The following is a 17,281-nucleotide window of genomic DNA, read 5'->3' as shown; positions in this document are numbered from 1 at the left end:
AAACTTAAGATTGTGATGTAGCTGATTTGGGGCAGGAGCACTTCATTTTTAAAGACCAGTTAACCAGTTGCTGGTGAGTTGACCCAGATTCGCTGTGACCTAATGTGTTAGGTTAGAACTGTGCTCCATCGGGTTTTCAGTGGCTGATTTTTGAAAGTAGATTGCCAGGCCTTTCTTCTTCAGTACCTCTGGGTAGACTGGAGTCTCCAACATTTTACACCACCCAGGGCGTCCTTTCGTACTATGGACCATCTAAAATTTTTGAGATTTAGGCAGGTGTGGAATGTATAATAGTAAATCCAGCATCAATACAGGGGAGAAGAGATTTCTGGAATTAAGTAGAACTGCTACCCTATATGGACAACCTGAGAGGCTTGATGATCTGTTTATGTTTATCTGTTTATATTTGCCAGGAGTGAACTTAAATTCGAAATGAGTGATCTGCTGTTTACTCCATCAAGGCAAATAGAAAACACACATTTTTTTTTTACATTTACTTTAACCAGCATCTTTTGAACATTTCCTGAGTGCTGGGGGAACTGATGGTGGATGATGACCCCCAAAAAATAAAAAACTGTCAGAAATCAAACATATACACAAAGAATCCAAGGGAAATAAAATGTGGGGAAGCTAAAAGCATAAAGGATGGATATGTATGGATATAGCCATGCTGGAGGGATCACATGGGGACATTGGTGATATTGGTGGTATATTTTTAGACCTGGCCTGTGTAGCATGATTCTTGATATAGAATTCTCCAAGATCTGGGGACAGAAAAGAAAATGACGTAAAGGGGCTGTAATGGGGGTTAAAATCAATTTAGAATTTGTGAGTGGGAGATCTAGTAGTGATAATCTGAAGTAGACATGCTTTGTTCTTATTTAGGGGATAGCCTCGCCAGAGTTTATATAAATCTAAGAGATAGAGTCTACCAGTCAGGCTTCAGTGAGGAAAACAAACTGTTTGGGGTATTTCAAGTAGGAGAGAATTTAGAATAGGCACTTAGATACTTATAAAAACAGAATAGCTGGAGGAGCAAAAGCAAAGGGAAGCCCACAGTTAGCTCTCAGGTTTGCAGCTAACCCTCAGGGAATTATTGCCACACAAGTCAGGAATTTCTGGAAACTGTCCTGAGGTCAATGATTTGTAAAGTGACACCCAGAGGCCAATGCAAAATCTCCAATCTGCTACTAGAGAAAGAATAATGGCTTCTTTCCTTCTCCTGTCCTTATCTCTCATAATTGTCTGTCATTGACAGAATCTATCTGGAATATTTACTGGCTTGGTATTCTGGGAAATAATTTACAGGCTTCCAGGCCCTGAGACACAGAAAACCAACACACCGAACCTGTTGCCATTGAGTCGATTCTGACTCAGCGACCATATAGGACAGAGTAGAACTGTCTCATAAGATTTCCAAGGCATGGCTGGTGGATTTGAACTGCTGACCTTTTGGTTAGCAGCCAAACGCTTAACCATTGCACCACCAGGGCTCCAAAATACTAATACGCAAAAAAAATCCATTCCCACTGAGTCAGTGCCAACTCATAGCAACCCATAGGGCAGAATAGAACTTCCCCATAGGGTATCCAAGGAGTGGCTGGTGGATTCTAACTGCCGACCTTTGGGTTAGCAGCCCAGCTCTTAACCACTGCTCAACCAGGGCTCCTGAAATACTAATACAGTGTCCCTGTAATATAATATTATATAAGTTATCTCTTAAGAACTATGCGAGGCAGCAAAAGCAGAGAAGAGTATAAAAGAGGTCAGCCATACAGCTACTGCCAGACACAATTGAGCACATGGAAAAAGAAAAAAAAGGAAGGTGTGAGGTATCTTCTTGGCTTCTGGAACTTTCCCCTCCTTATGATACCAGCCCGAATAGCTTTTCTTGACTGAGGGTGAAGATAACATAACTGGTTCTAAAGAAAGGGAGATTCTCTTTTAAAAATAGTGTTGGTATTTAGAATTTATGGGTTTCACTGTATAGTAATAGAGACCTTCTGAAGGCTGAATGGAAATAAAACAGAAAAGAATATAAGAGCAAAATTCACTAGTTTATCATTGGCTATTGATTATTGAGATCTGATATCATTATTGAGATTTGATAATAATATCAAAGTTGAGATTATTATTGTTGTTGGGTGCTGTTGAGTTGGTTCTGGCTGTACTACTTCTAAGACAGATTTGTTCATTCTTCTGGCAGTCCAAGTCAGCTCTGACTTATGGCAACCTTATGTATGGGTGACCCTGATAGTATTTGAAATGCCAGTGGCATAGCTTCCAGCATCACGACAACATGCAAGCCACGTCACCCATGCTGGACAGGTTTCAGCAGAGCTTCTAGACTAAGACAGACTAGGAAGAAGGACCCGGTGGTCTACTTCTGGATGACTTGGCCAGTGAAACCCTTATGAATAGCAACAGAACATTGTCTGATGTAGTGCCGGAAGATGAGCCCCTCAGGTTGGAAGTCACTCGAAAGACTACAGGGGGGAGAGCTGCCTCCTAGTAGAGTCGACCTTAATGACATGGATGGAGTCAAGCTTTTGCAACCTTCACTTGTTGATGTGGCATGACTGAAAATGAGAAGAAACAGCTGCAAACATCCATTAACACTTAGAATGTGGAATGTACACATATGAATCTAGGAAAATTGGAAGTCACAAGAAATGAAACAAACTCACAAAAATGCATATGCTAGGCATTAGTGAACTGAAATGGACTGGCTTTGGCCATTTCAAATCAGCTAATCATATGGTCTACTATGCTAGGAATGACAAATTGAATATGAACGGCATCACATTCATCATCGAAAAGAACATTTCAAGATCTATCCTGAATTACAATGCTGTCAGTGATAGGATGATATCCATATGCCTACAAGGGAGACCAGTTAATAGACTATTATTCAAATTTATGCACCAACCACTAATGCCAAAGATGAGAAATTGAAGATTTCTACCAACTTCTGCAGTCTGAAATTGATCAAACATGCAATCAATATGCACTGATAATTAAAGGTGATTGGAATGTGAAAGTTAGAAACAAAGAAGAAGTATCTGTAGTTGGAAAATATGACATTGGTGATAGAAATGAAGCCAGAGATCACATGATATAATTTTGCAAGACCAAGGACTTCTTCATGGCAAATACCTTTTTTCAAAAATGTAAATGGCAACTGTGCACTTGGACCTCATTGGATGGAAAACATAGCAATCAAAGCCACTACATTTGTGGAAAAAGACGATAGAGAAGTGCAATATCATCTGTCAGAATAAGGCTGGGGCCGACTGCAGAACAGACCATCAATGGCTCATATGCAAGTTCAAGTTGAAGCTGAAGAAAATTAAAACAAGTCCACAAGAACCAAAGTACAACCTTGAGTATATTCCAAATGAATTTGGAGACCATCTCAAGAAGAGATTTGACACACTGAACACTAATGACCGAAGACAAGTTGCAGGGGGACATCATACATGAAAAAAGCAACAGATCATTAAACAGACAGGAAAGAAAGAAAAGACCAAAATGGATGTCTGAAGAGACTCTGATACTTGCTCTTGAGCATAGAGTAGCTACTGCAAATGGAAGAAATGGTGAAGTAAAAGACCTGAACAGAAAATTTCAAAGGGCAGCTCAAGAAGACAAAGTAAAGTGTTATAATGAAATGTGCAAAGACCTGGAGTTAGAAAACTGAAAGGGAAGAACATGCTCAATATTTCTCAAGCCAAAAGAACTGAAGAAAAAATTCAAGCCTCAAGTTGAAATTTCGAAGGATTCTATGCATAAAATATTGAGTGACAGGAAGCATCAAAAGAAGATGGAAGGAATACACGGAGTCACTGTACCAAAAAGAATTGGTCGATGTTCAACTATTTCAGGAGGTAGCGTATGATCAAGAACCTATGGTTCTGAAGGAAGAAGTCCAAGCTGCACTGAAGGCATTGGTGAAGAACAAGGCTCCAGGAATTGATGGAATACCAATTGAGATGTTTCAACAAATGGATGCAGCTCTGGGGGCACTCACTCACCTATGCCACGACTTTTGGAAGACAACTACCTGGCCAACTGACTGGAAGAGATCCATATTTGTGCCCATTCCAAAGAAAAGTTACCCAGCGTAGTGCATAAATTATCGAACGATATCATTAATATCACACGCAAGTAAAATTTTGCTGAAGATAATTCAAAAACAATTGCAGCAGTACATTGACAGGGAACTACCAGAAATTCAAGCTGAATTCAGAGGAGGACCTAGAATGAAGGATATCATTGCTGAAGTCAGATAGGTCTTGGCTGAAAGCAGAGAATATCAGAAGCATGTTTACCTGTGTTTTATTGACTATGCAAAAGCTTTTGACTGTGTGTATCATAACAAATTATGGATAACATTCCAAGGAATGGGAATTCAAGAACACAGAGCCATGCTTATGTGGAACCTGTACAGAGACCAACAGGCAGTTGTTCGAACAGAACAAGTGGTGTGGTTTAAAATCAGGGAAGTCATGTGTCAGGATTGTATACATTCACCATACTAATTTAGTCTGTATGCTTAGCAAATAATCCAAGAAGCTGGACTGTATGAAAAAGAACATGGGTCAGGATTGGTGGAAGACTCATTAACAACCTGTGATATGCAGATGACACAACCTTGCTTGCTGAAAGTGAAGAGGACTTGAAGCACTTACTGATGAAGATCAAAGACTACAGTTTTCGGTATGGATTACACCTCAACATAAAGAAAGCAAAAATCCTCACAACTGGACCAATAAGCAATATCATAATAATGGAGAAAATATTGAAGTTTTCAAGGATTTCATTTTACTTGTTGACTAGCAGCCATTGCTCTTAGCCACTGCACCACCAGGGCTCCACCCATGGAAGCAGCAGTCAAGAAATCAAACGACATATTGCATTGGGCAAGTGTGCTGCAAAAGACCCTTTAAAGTGTTGAAAAGCAAAGATGTCACTTTGAGGACTAAGGTGCTCCTGACCCAAGCCATGGTATTTTCAATCACCTCATATGCACATGAAAGCTGGATGATGAATAAGGAAGACTGAAGAACTGATGCCTTTGAATTGTGGTGTTGGCGAAGAGTACTGAATATCCATGGACTGCCAAAAGAGTGAACAAGTCTGTCTTAGAAGAAGTACAACCAGAATCCTCCTTAGAAGCAAAGATGGCAAGACTATGTCTCACATACTTTGGACATGTTATCAGAAGGAATCACAGTCCCTGGAGAAGGACATCATGCTTGGTAAAGTAGAGGGTCAAAGAAAAAGAAGATGCTCAACGAGATGGATTGACACAGTGGCTGCAACAATGGGCTGAAGCGTAACAATAATTGTGAGGATGGCACAGGACTGGGCAGTGTTTCATTCTGTTGTACATACAAGGTCGCTTTGAGTCAGAACTGAGACAGCACGTAACAACAACAGCAGTATGGACTGCTAGAACAAAAAACAAGTCTGTCTTGGAAGAAGTACAGCCTCCGTGTTCTTGGAAGGAAGGATGGGAAGACTTCATCTCACGTACTTTGGACATGTTATCAGGAAGGACCAGTCCATGGAGAAGGATATCATGCTTGGTAAAATAGAGGGTCAGCAAAAAAGATGAAGACCTTCAACAAGATGGATTGACACAGTGGCTGCAACAATGGGCTCAAACGTAGTAACAATTGTGAGGATGGCGCAGGACTGGGCAGTGTTTTATTCTGTTGTACATAGGGTCACTGTGAGTCAGTACCAATTCAATAGCAATTAACAACGACAACAATGCTAAAGTTTCTTCTTTTGATAGAAATAAGGGCCTGACTTAAGCATTCTTTTGAAGAAGTTACAATGCGGGGGTGATCTTAATTTTACAAATAAGGAAACTGAAGACCACAAGATTGAATGAGTATTTATGATACATAGTGACTAAATCAAAGATCAAATTTAGATATCCAAGTTATCCTCTAGATATTCTTTTCCATTTGGAAAAAAATTAGTTACCTAATCACTGTATATAATTTCAGAATTCAAAGAGCCAATATTTACTAGTAATAGCTTATCCATTTTAGGGATTAAGGATGTTCATGTTCTTTGAGTAATTCAGCTTTTGAGAATGTATTCTAAGTAAATGATTCTAAATTAGGAAAAAGACTTTGTACACAAAGATGGTTAAAACAACTGAATTTACTGGAAATTTCTAAACTATGTAAATAATCAAGCACAAGGTAAATATAAAGCATAGTGGTCAATTATATAGACTCCAGAACCAAACAGCCTTGGTTTATATCTCAGCTATTTCATTTACTAGCTGTGTGATCTTAGGCAAGATCCTCTGTGCCTTTGTTTTTTTGCCTATAAAATGGGGCTAGTAATTATACCTGTCTTAAAGGTTGTTGTAGGGATTAAATAAGCTACGTGTAAAACACTTAGAACAGAACTGGGCACTGTGTGTATGTAGTTTTGTTATTGGTGGAATGCTATTTAGCAATTTTAAGTTAGGGATACAAATAATATAATAATGTTGAAAAACACACAATGTGGGATTTGCTGATGGATTGGATATGATAGCAAGACAGGTGTCCTACGGATGACTTTAAGGTTTTTGATCTGAACTACTACAGAAGTAGAATTGCTTTATACTGAGATTGAGAAGATCATAGGCACAGAAGACCTGAGGATGAGTGGGAACTAGGAACCTAGTTTTAGATGTGTGACATTGAAGTTGCAGAGAGACAACCAGGCGGAGATGTCGAGAAGGCAGCTAGGTAAACAAATTTGGACCTCATGGGAGAGGTCCAGGCTGGAGGGATAAATCTTGGAGTCACCAGTTCATGAATGGTATGCAAAACGATGAAACTAGACAAGATCAGTTAGACAGTGAGTGTAGATTGAGATAATAACAGGCCCGAGAACTGGCCTCTCTGGATATCTCAAGTTTAGAGGTCAGAGAAATGAGGAGCCATATAAGGAGACTGAGAAGGAGTACCCAGTAGTGTAGGAAGACAACCAAGAGCCAGTGGTGACCCAGAGACCAAGTGAAGAAAGTGCTTCAATTCTGTTAAGTGCTGCAAGTTGAGGCTTGAGAATGGGCTATTGTTTTGACCTGTGGAGGCATTTGGTGATCCTGCCAAAAGCTATTGCAGTGGACTGGTGGGGATGAGAGCCTGATTAGAAAGGGTCCGAGAGGAAATGAAAGGAGAGGAGTTGGAGACAGTTAGAGTAGGCTGTTTTTCAGGATTGGTTTTTTGTTTGCTTTCTGAAAAGGGATCAGAGAAATGCAACAGTAGCTGAAACAGCGTGTGGGGTCAAGGAAGGGATTCTTTAAAGATGGGAATAATTGCTGCATATTAGTTGCTGATGGAAATGACCCAGTAGAGAGGGAACAAGTGATGATTCAGGAGAGAGACGACAATTTCTGGAAGGAATGGGATCCAGGGTATAAGTGGAGGGTCTGATCTTTGCTAGGAACAGGAACATTCCATCCGTAGTAAGCGGAGTGTATAAATACAGGGAGTTGGAGGGCATGTGTTCAGTTTTTTTTTTTTCTCCTATCTTCCGGGAGAATGAGATTATTAGCAGAGAGTGAAGAAAATGCAGGAGGAGTTGCAGGTTTGGGAAGAGAGGAGAAGGTAAGAAATAGCCGTCCAGGAAAGTGGTACCGTGAGCGAATCAGAAGACTGTAGTAGGGCCCACTCGGTGAGGCTGGTAGGCACAGATTTAAGGTGTGACTTTCAGAAAGGTTCTGGGATTTTTCTACTGCCAAAGCTCTATAGCTGGTGGCTGCAGTTACTGTGTAGACAGAGAGCTGAATTATTTTGTCAGCTAATGTCTGGACTATACCCCCAATAAACTAAAATCCAAATCCTTGGGGCTTGGGCTCAGCCATGGATACCTCTGAGGAGATTGTCATGTGCAGCCAGGGTTGAAAACTATGGACTGAAGCAAGATATGCTTCAAACCATATCTTGAAGCTATGTGCTATAAAAAGAAACAAATTCAGTGTATGTTTAATTACTTAACTGTAGGCTGTAAATTTAGCTGCTATCATAATTCAGAGAAAAGAAGCCAAGGAAAAGTATGTAACATTGATTACTACTATGTGCTAGGAATTCTGCTAAACGCTTTAAACACTTAGTTCGGAAACAACCCTTGAAGATAAGGAGACACAGAAACAAGAAAGAACATGATGAATACAAGGAATATTCAGAGAGAAGAACTCCTGTGGTCAGGTAAGCCAGTTGCTGTAGAGTTAATCCCAACTCATGGTGACTCCACGTGTGTCAGAGTAGAACTGTGCTCCACAGGATTTTTAATGGCTGATTTTTCAGGAGTAGATTATCAGGCCTTTCTTCCAAGGAGACTTTGGGTGGACTCCAACCTCCCATCTTTTGGTTAGCAGCCAAGCACTTTGTTTATACCACCACAACCAGGTAGGTTGATATAAGCCAAAAAACCTGTTGCCGTGAAGTCGATTCTGACTTATAGTGCCCTATAGGACAGAGTAAAATTGCCCTACAGGATTTCCAGGGAGCAGCTGGTGGATTCGAACTGTTGACCTTTTGGTTAGCAGCTGAGCTCTTAACCACTGCACCACCAGGTTGACATAAAGAAAAAAAATAAATGATCCAACCAACCAACAAAGAAATGAATTGGGGGAGTTTTTGTCCTCAATGGCCAGACCTCTGGGCAGCCTGATAATGTACTTGGGGCCAGAGGAAGCCACACTGCAGAATTGCTAAGTGAATGCTCCCTGCATTGTTTGTACAATTCATTATTTTTTAAAAAATGATAGCTGTTGGGATCCATTGAGATAAAAGATGGCCTCTGAGTATAAGCTCATTATCATCTGTCACCATGGCTGGGGAGCTTTATGTGTCTGCAGAGTATCAGAATCTATATTTCTCCAGCCTTAATCTCAGGGTCGATATCCCAACACAGCACTGCTCATAATAAATAGCTGGTATTAAATGATAAAGTAGGCTACTGTGTTTTATTTTATTTGGCTTTGAAGCCAATCAATTTTATAGCTGTCTGAGTACTGAAAAAAAAAAATTCTGGAGACAGCTAAGAATGGTATGAAAAACTAGAACCTGCTGACAAAATGAATCTGTATCTCCCCCGCTTCCCCCACAGAAAGAGGCCGTAGGTAGATTATGCATCTAATAAGGCGCTGCTTATGGAAATGGTCTTTTTGATTGGTTTGCTGAGTAACTCTGTTTTATGCCCCTTTGGTCAGTGGCTGCAGCTCCTTATGTGCACCTGTGTGTGCTCGGTGATAACTCTGTTTACTTGCCTTCGCACAGAGAATTTTTTATTTTACTTTGATAATGTGGAAAATCACAATTCCTGAAACGATAGCAAAACAAACAAACAAAAAAACAAAAAATAGGGGTACATCAAAAATAAAATAACATCTATCCTCAGCAGTACTCTGATTAGAAGGGTGCATATCCCCTCTCTCTGCCCAGTTATTTTCTGAATAAGGGGAAAATACCATGCCTGTCCCTAGATGGAAAGCATACACCTCTGAGTTTTTGTTACAGGAAAAAAAGAAAAAATGATCTAATCAAAAATACACAATAAATTCAACATAAAAGGCAACCTCTAAGTACAGTTTTTATGCTTGTCTGAGTTTCAGTTTCTGACCAAGAAAGTCTTTTTAGTTCATGTCATTCATTAATGCTGCATACACATATTCATTCATTCAGTAAGAAAACTTTTCTAGAGAACCTGCTATGGACCAGACAATGTACTAAGCATTGAGAAAGGTACCAAGGGGAAGAAGATGGACCCTGAGCTCAACAAGAGCTTACATGTAGTCACTAAGGCTCTTCTAGTAAATATTCATGGGGCAAGAAAGGGGCTGCATACTCACTGGTTGTCCATACTGTAATTCCAAAATGAAATTCCAAAAGGCCAAGTCCCTCAACATATCTATGACTCTACTGAAAATTTTGATCAAAGATTTTATAGAAGAATCCTGATCAAAAAGAGGGAAATACAGAACAAAATTTCAAATTCTCATGGAATCCAGACTTTCTGGAGCCATGGAGGTTTGATGAACCCCTGAAACTATTGACCTGAGATAATCTTTAAGCCTTAAACCAAAAACATCCCTTGAAGTCTTAGTTTAGCAAAACTAGTAAAAAATGTCATTGTACTCTTTTAAGATTTATTGATATGGAATCATATTGACAACAGCAACTCGAAAGATTAGATAGGAAACTTAGGGGGCAGTGAGTTTATGTTAATGGGGGAGGAATAACTCAGAAAAGGAAGACGTGAATGATGCACATCTTGAAGAATGTAACCAATCTCACTGAATTGTATATGTAGAAACAGTTGAATCGATACATGTTCTGCCATGTATATTCTTAACAGCAAAAATAAAATTTTTTTTTAAGTCTGGATTGCTTTTGTACAATTTGCAAATTGTGGCGTAAAATTCAGTACTGTTATGGGGCCACATGAGATTTTCTCAAGAATCAACAACTACAAGGTTATTTGCATATGATATGCACATTTCATGTAGATTATTTGAATGATTTACACACTTAAAAAAATTAATCATTGCAATCCTGAGACATAATCCTTGACTTTTATTTCCTTTATTATTTTTTCATTACTAAAATCCATTTGATTCCCCTACAGAAGTCTGTATAGAAAGGCAAAATATGTTTAGCTAGAAAGGAAGCGTTAGGGGCAATTGGGAGGGTTGTGGCAGGTGTAACCTGGACCAGTAAGTGGCTCATTGTCATCACACAGAGGACATTACCACAGAATGAAATGCAGACAACTCTAGTGTGTCTGTTAACCATAGAGGATATAGCTCCTTTACTTGTTTTCTTGGCTTCCAGGAAAACGCATTGTTTTGGTTGCCCTTTTTTGGACTCTTTTGCTGGTTGTATTAGTAAGGGTTCTCCAGAGAAACAAAACCTGTATGTGTGTGTATGTATGCGTTGTGTGTATGTGTGTCCAAAACCTGTAGGGCAGGCAGGCAAGCTGGAAACTCAGCAGGGGTAGACACAACAGTCTAGAGGCAGAATTTCTTCTTCTCTGGGAAACCTCAATTTTTGCATTTAAAGCCTGCCAACTGATTGACTGAGGCCCACCCATATTCCCCCCCCAAAAAACCCCACTGCCGTCGAGTCAATTCTGACTCATAGCACCCCTACAGGACAGAGCAGAACTGCCCCACAGGGTTTCCAAGGAGTGCCTGGCGGATTCAAACTGCTGACCTTTTGATTAGCAGCCATACCACTTAACCACTACACCACCAGGGTTTCCCCACCCATATTAGGTAGGATAATTTCCTTTACTTTGAAGTCAACTGATAGCCACTTCTACAGTATACCTTCCTAGCAACTCCTAGATTGGCGTTTGATTAATAACTGGGAGTTGGAACCCCAGTGGTGCAGTGGTTAAGAAGTCAGCTGCTAACCGAAAGGTCGGTGATTTGAATCAGCCACTTTGTGGGAAAAAGTTGTGGCAGTCTGTTTTCGTAGAGATTTACAGCCTTGGAAACCCTATGAGACAGCCTAGTCTATCCTATTGGGTCACTATTAGTTGGAATTGACTCTATGGCAATGGCTTTGTTTTTTTTAGTAACTTAGCCAGAGTCCCTGGGTGGTACAAATGGTTAATGCATTTGGCTGCTAACCAGAAGATTGGAGGATCAAGTTCACATAGAGGCACCTTGGAATAAAGACCTGATGATCTCCTTCCAAAAAATCAGCCATCAAAAACCCTCCAGAGCACAGTTCTACTCTAATTTACATGAGGTCACAGTGAGTTCGAGTTGACTCAGTGGCAAGTGGTTGGTATAACCTAACCAAGTTGACAGATAAACCATCATACTGGTTTCCCCTTCTCCCTGGCTTCTGAGTGTGGAAGGGCTCATTCACTGGCCCAGTTCTCTTTTCCATTTACCCTCACTCTCTTGGTGATGTCATCCAATCACATGGCTCTAAATACCATCTAATGTTGACAACTTCCAAATTTATGTCTACAGCCAAGACCTCGCTGTCAAGTTCCAAACCACCTGAACGTCTCATACACATTCCCTCCCAGCCCAGACCTGGTCTACTCACAACCCTCCCCATCCTAGTTGATAGTAACATGACAGCAACAAAAGTTGGTGATCCTAACAGATTGGAAAGATATGGAAAGAACGCAGGATTCTGTCAAGTCCAAATGTCTTTATAGATAAACAGAAAATCTATTCATTTGTTCTAAGAGTCAATAAAGGCAAAACCCAATCTAGTGAAACTTGTAGTCCAGGTGGGGGAAGGGTGAGTGATGCAGACTTCTGGGAGGAGACAGTGAAATTCCGTAAAGTAGAATGTGAACTCAGAGCAGTGGACTATGAGACTACCCCATTTGAAGGGCATTGATGACACTGCTGCAAATAGAACTAAGCATATCCCTGCAGTATGGCTGCCATGAAGGCAGTGTCTCAGCCACCACCTCTGGGCATTATCATGGTTCATAGGCGTGATGGTTAAGAGTTATGGCTGCTAACCAAAAGGTTGGCATTTTGAATCCACCAGAAGCTCCTTGGAAACACTATGGGGCAGTTCTACTCTATCCTAGGGTTGCTATGAGTTGAAATTGACTCGACGGCAAGGGGGTTGTTTTTTGGGGTTTTTTTTTTTTTTGGTTTTTAGTGGGTATAGTGAGTTGAATGGTGGCTTCCCAAAAAATATGTCTACATTCAAATCCCTGGAACCTATGGATGTTACCTTATTTGGAAAAAGGGTCTTGGCAGGTATAAATAAGTTAAGCATCTTGAAATCATCCTAGATTACTCTAAAACCAATAACAAATATTCTTACAGGAGACAGAAAAGGATAAGACACACAGAGGAGAAGGCAATGTGAAGATAGCAGCAGAGATTGGAGTGATGTGGCTACAAGCCAAGGTAGGTAAGGAAAGCCAACAGCCACTAGAAACTGGAAGAGGAAAGGAAGGAGTCTCTGCTATAGCCTCCAGAGGGAGAACAGCCTTGCCAACACTTTGATTTCAGACTTCTGGTCTCCAGAACTATGACAGATAATGCTTCTCTTGGTTAAACCCACCCAGTTTGTGATAATTTGTTACTGTAGCCCTAGGAAACTAATACAATGGGTAAGCATCAAACAACCCCATGAAGATTTAGATTGGGTATTGATTCGCTTGGAGCCCTGGTGGCACAGAAGTTAAAAACTACAGATGCTAACCAAAAGGTCGGCAGTTGGAATCCACCAGCTGCTCCTTGGAAACCTTATAGGACAGTTCTATTCTGTCCTATAGGATGGCTATGAGTTGGAATCAACTCAACGGCAGCGGGTTTGGTTTGATTTTGGTTATTGATGCGCTTGAGGAGTACATATTATTATTTTAATATTTTGTGTAAAAGAGAAGCACATATTTGGTTATCTCACATGCCTAAAATGTTAAGAAAATTTGGCCTAATATTAGAATAAACCAATTTGGTGAGTAATTGATTTAGATATGTGACTTTTAAGTTACAATTTACCAAGCTTATATACAATATTGAATTTTTTTTTTAAGTTAAGGTTATTCCTATTTATATGTTTATTTTCTTAGTGGTCTACAAGTTACTTGAGTATCAGAAAGTTTTCATTAGCTCAATCAGAACACCGAAGTAATATTTTAAAAAATAGCGTACATTTGTTTATAAATTCTATTTAAAATGCTTAAAGATATTAAATTAACTAAGCTTACAAATAGAATCACATATTATTCAAAGGCCCTTAACATAATGTCAGACTATATATACTATACAAAGAACAGTTAGAGTCAATGCAGAATTTAAAAGCTTCAGGAAAAACTAGATTTTTTAATTGGTAACTTTAATAAATTAAATATTAATTTTTAAAAGCAATATTAACCTCTGAAGAGTTTTTTCTGCCCTCAAAACTATTTGAGAGCACAAAAAAGCTCCCATTTAATAAAGGCAACATAAAAGAAACTTTCTAGTTATTCCATCCTGCAGGGACAGAGTGAGGGGAGGTGGGCAACAGAAACGAATTGATGTTCAGATGGTGTGAAGGTGATTTATGCTGTGGTCAGTATGGCAGAAGGCCATAAACTTTGCTGGTGAGAGCCTTTGTTCTGAGTCAAAGTGTTCTTTGGGACGTGGAGGAACACCAGGTCCAAAGGCCTCTAGTGACTGAACAGATAACGTGAATTCCATCAAAGCTCAACTACCCCTCATCCCTGCCTGCTCCTCCCCAAGACATGCGGTGAATGTGGTGTTCAGGCAACCATTTGATTTCCGATTTATTAGTCTGATTTGAAGAGTCAACTCAGTCCCCACAGAGAAAACCACAGAATGATCATTTTGAAGTAAGCATTTTTCGTTTAAGTAGTTTAATTCCCATCCATTGCTGCACGTATCATTGGTTTCCTTATGTGTGTCTGCTGATGCTAAGCTCTCCATTTGCTTCAAGTTGGCTGATTAGCAAGGTCTGAGTGAGAGAGCCCTGGGTTTTGTGCTGTCCTAGGATATGACATAGGAGACAGAGTGTGGTCTTAACCGTTATCAATCCTCAGAAGAGTCACTGAGGATGACTTAAGGCCTGAAACATGGCAACCACAAGGAAACTCTAAAGGAACAGAAATGATTTTATATGAAGAAAAAAACCTGAAAGGAGGTTAATAATGATCTTAAAATGTGTAACCAGTTTGAGAAGTCTCAACTTGTTGAGGTATAAATATGAAACAATTTCATGGTTTTTCCCCAATCAGTGCTACATTGTGGCTGAGTTTATGAGAAGTAAGCCTCTTTGATGACCTCTGGGCTCAGATTCCATTGCTTTCCAGTCACTTGCAGAGATTAAAACAGCCCAGTTTTGGCTGATAAAACTTAATTTTATCCACTTGCATCTTATATTCAATTCAAAGCTCTCTGGGAATTTCAAGGGCTCAGTTTGGGTGGTGGGAGAGTGTTGCGGTTAGGAGGGTGTTGTGGTGAGTTGTGATGGTTAATGTTATGTGTCAGCTTGGCTAGGCTATGATTTCCTGTGGTTTGGCAGACACTGGGCTGATCACTCTTTCATAATGTAATATAATGTAATTACTTTCGATGATGTGATCTGATGTGATCGGTCAATCAGTTGAAAGGGGAGTTTCCTTGGAAGTGTGGTATGGGAATAGGTATTCTGGCAATGCTTGCTCTCTTTCTACCCTGCACTCTTCTCTTCACCTGATCTCCAGTTCTTGGGATGTAACCTGCAGAAGTCTTGAGCCTGCCATCCTGACCCACAGACTGGGGACTTGCCAACCCTCATAATTGCATGAGCCATTTCCCTGAAGTAAATATCTGTATATACATTTATATGTATGCTTCACTGGTTTCACTCCTCTAGAGAACCCAGACTAAGACATTGGAGGGGGGTGTCATGGAGGGGGGGAGAGCATGACACTGGCACTGTCAAGATGGCACCTCTTGGCAAGCAGAGAGATGTGCCCTGAAGCTGGATGCTGTCCCGACTTCAACTGCAGGGAACTTAGCATTCTTTTTCTGCTTTAGGCCTTCACTGCCAACTCCAGGAAAATAGGAAACACCCCCACTTGCTACCTCCCACTACTACATTGAGAACAAGGACACTGGTTTTTATAGGGTGCTTTTTTTTTTTTTTAAATCTCCATGGAGATTATTCAGTAGGAAGCCAAAGGACAATAAACAAAAATTTTTATTGTATCTGGTTGAAAATTTTCCTGAAGCCTCTTTAAGGAAATCCAGTGTCCAGCTATAGATACGTCACAAGGAAGAGCTTATATGTATCTTCACTGTGAAGTCTTGCCCACAACTCCTCTTGGCTACCCTAAATGAGCTAGTTGTGCTCCTTTTTGTGCATTTGTTTGACAAACACTTACTTGGCACCTGCTATTCTGGGAAGGGAAACCCTGGTGGCGTAGTGGTTAAATGCTACGGCTGCTAACCAAAGGGTTGGCAGTTTGAATCCACCAGGCGCTCCTTGGAAACTCTATGGGGCAGTTCTACTCGGTCCTATAGGGTCGCTGTGAGTTGGAATCGACTCGACGGCGCTGGGTTTTGTTTTGTTTTTGGTTATTCTGGGAAGACAAAACTGAAAGTTTCAGTCTCAGAGTTCAAGAAGCTTGCAGTATAGAAAGGAGAGAGAAAAGTAAACAGATAATTACAGTGTAGTGTTACAAACACTATGCTGGAACTAGGCAAGGCCGGGCAAGGTTTTAAAAGTTGTGTACTACACAACTCTGGATGGGGGGGTTGATGTTTACATTGCAGTCTAGGTGAAGGTACAGACATGTGTGGCAGCCTTGGTAGCTCTGCAGGTAGATAGAAGAGGCAGCTAATCTGGGCAGCAGGGAAGAGTGTGGCAGACAGACTCTAAGCTGGCTCCCATGTTCCCCATCTCTTGTATTCATATCCTTGTGTAACCCCTCCACTTGAGTGTGGCTGGACCTGTGACTTTCTTTTAACTAATATCATATGGGAAAGGTGGTAGGTTGTAGGATGTCACTTCTGAATTATACTACATAAGATTCAGCACCTTGTTGCTAGGAGACCCTCTTCTTTGTTGACTTTGAAGAAGCACGCTGCCTATTGTGAGCTGCCCTATAGAGAGCGTGATGTGGCAAGGAATTGAGGGCAGCCAATGGCTGATAGCCAGCAAGAAACTGAGGCCTCAGCCTGACGGTCTACAAAGAGCTGAATGCTGTCAACAACTACATGAGCTTAGAAGTGTATCCTTCCCCAGTTAAGCCTTCAGATGACATCCCAGCTCTGGCCTGACACCTTGATTTCAGCTTTCAGATGAGATCCTAAAGCAGAGGACCCAGCTAAGCTGTGCCTGAACTTCTGACCCATATGAACCGTGAGATAATAAAGTGTGTTGTTTTATCCTGCTGCCTGGGTAGGATCCCCTGGGTGATACAAAGAGCTAACATGCTCAGTGGCTAGCCAAAACGTTGGAGGTCCAGGTTCACCTCAGAAGAAAGGCCTGATGATCTACTTCCAAAAATCAGCCATTGAAAACCCTATGAACACAGTTCTACCCTGACACACATGGAGTTGCCACCAGTTGGAGATAACTCAACTGGATAGTAATATTGTTATACAGTAATGCATAACTAATACAGGTGATTTGGGACAACATCTTGGGTCATACATATGCTGTGTTCCCATGGTACTTCGGAAAAAGCCTCAGAACAGTGTCTACCCCCTTGAAGCCATTGACCATGTCTTATTCACCTATATCTGAGTTTCCTCACCTGTAAAATAAGATGATGTACCTAC

Source organism: Elephas maximus, chromosome 3, assembly GCF_024166365.1.
Source record: "Elephas maximus indicus isolate mEleMax1 chromosome 3, mEleMax1 primary haplotype, whole genome shotgun sequence".
Taxonomy (NCBI): Eukaryota; Metazoa; Chordata; class Mammalia; order Proboscidea; family Elephantidae; genus Elephas; species Elephas maximus.
Note: the sequence above shows the minus strand (reverse complement) of the source record.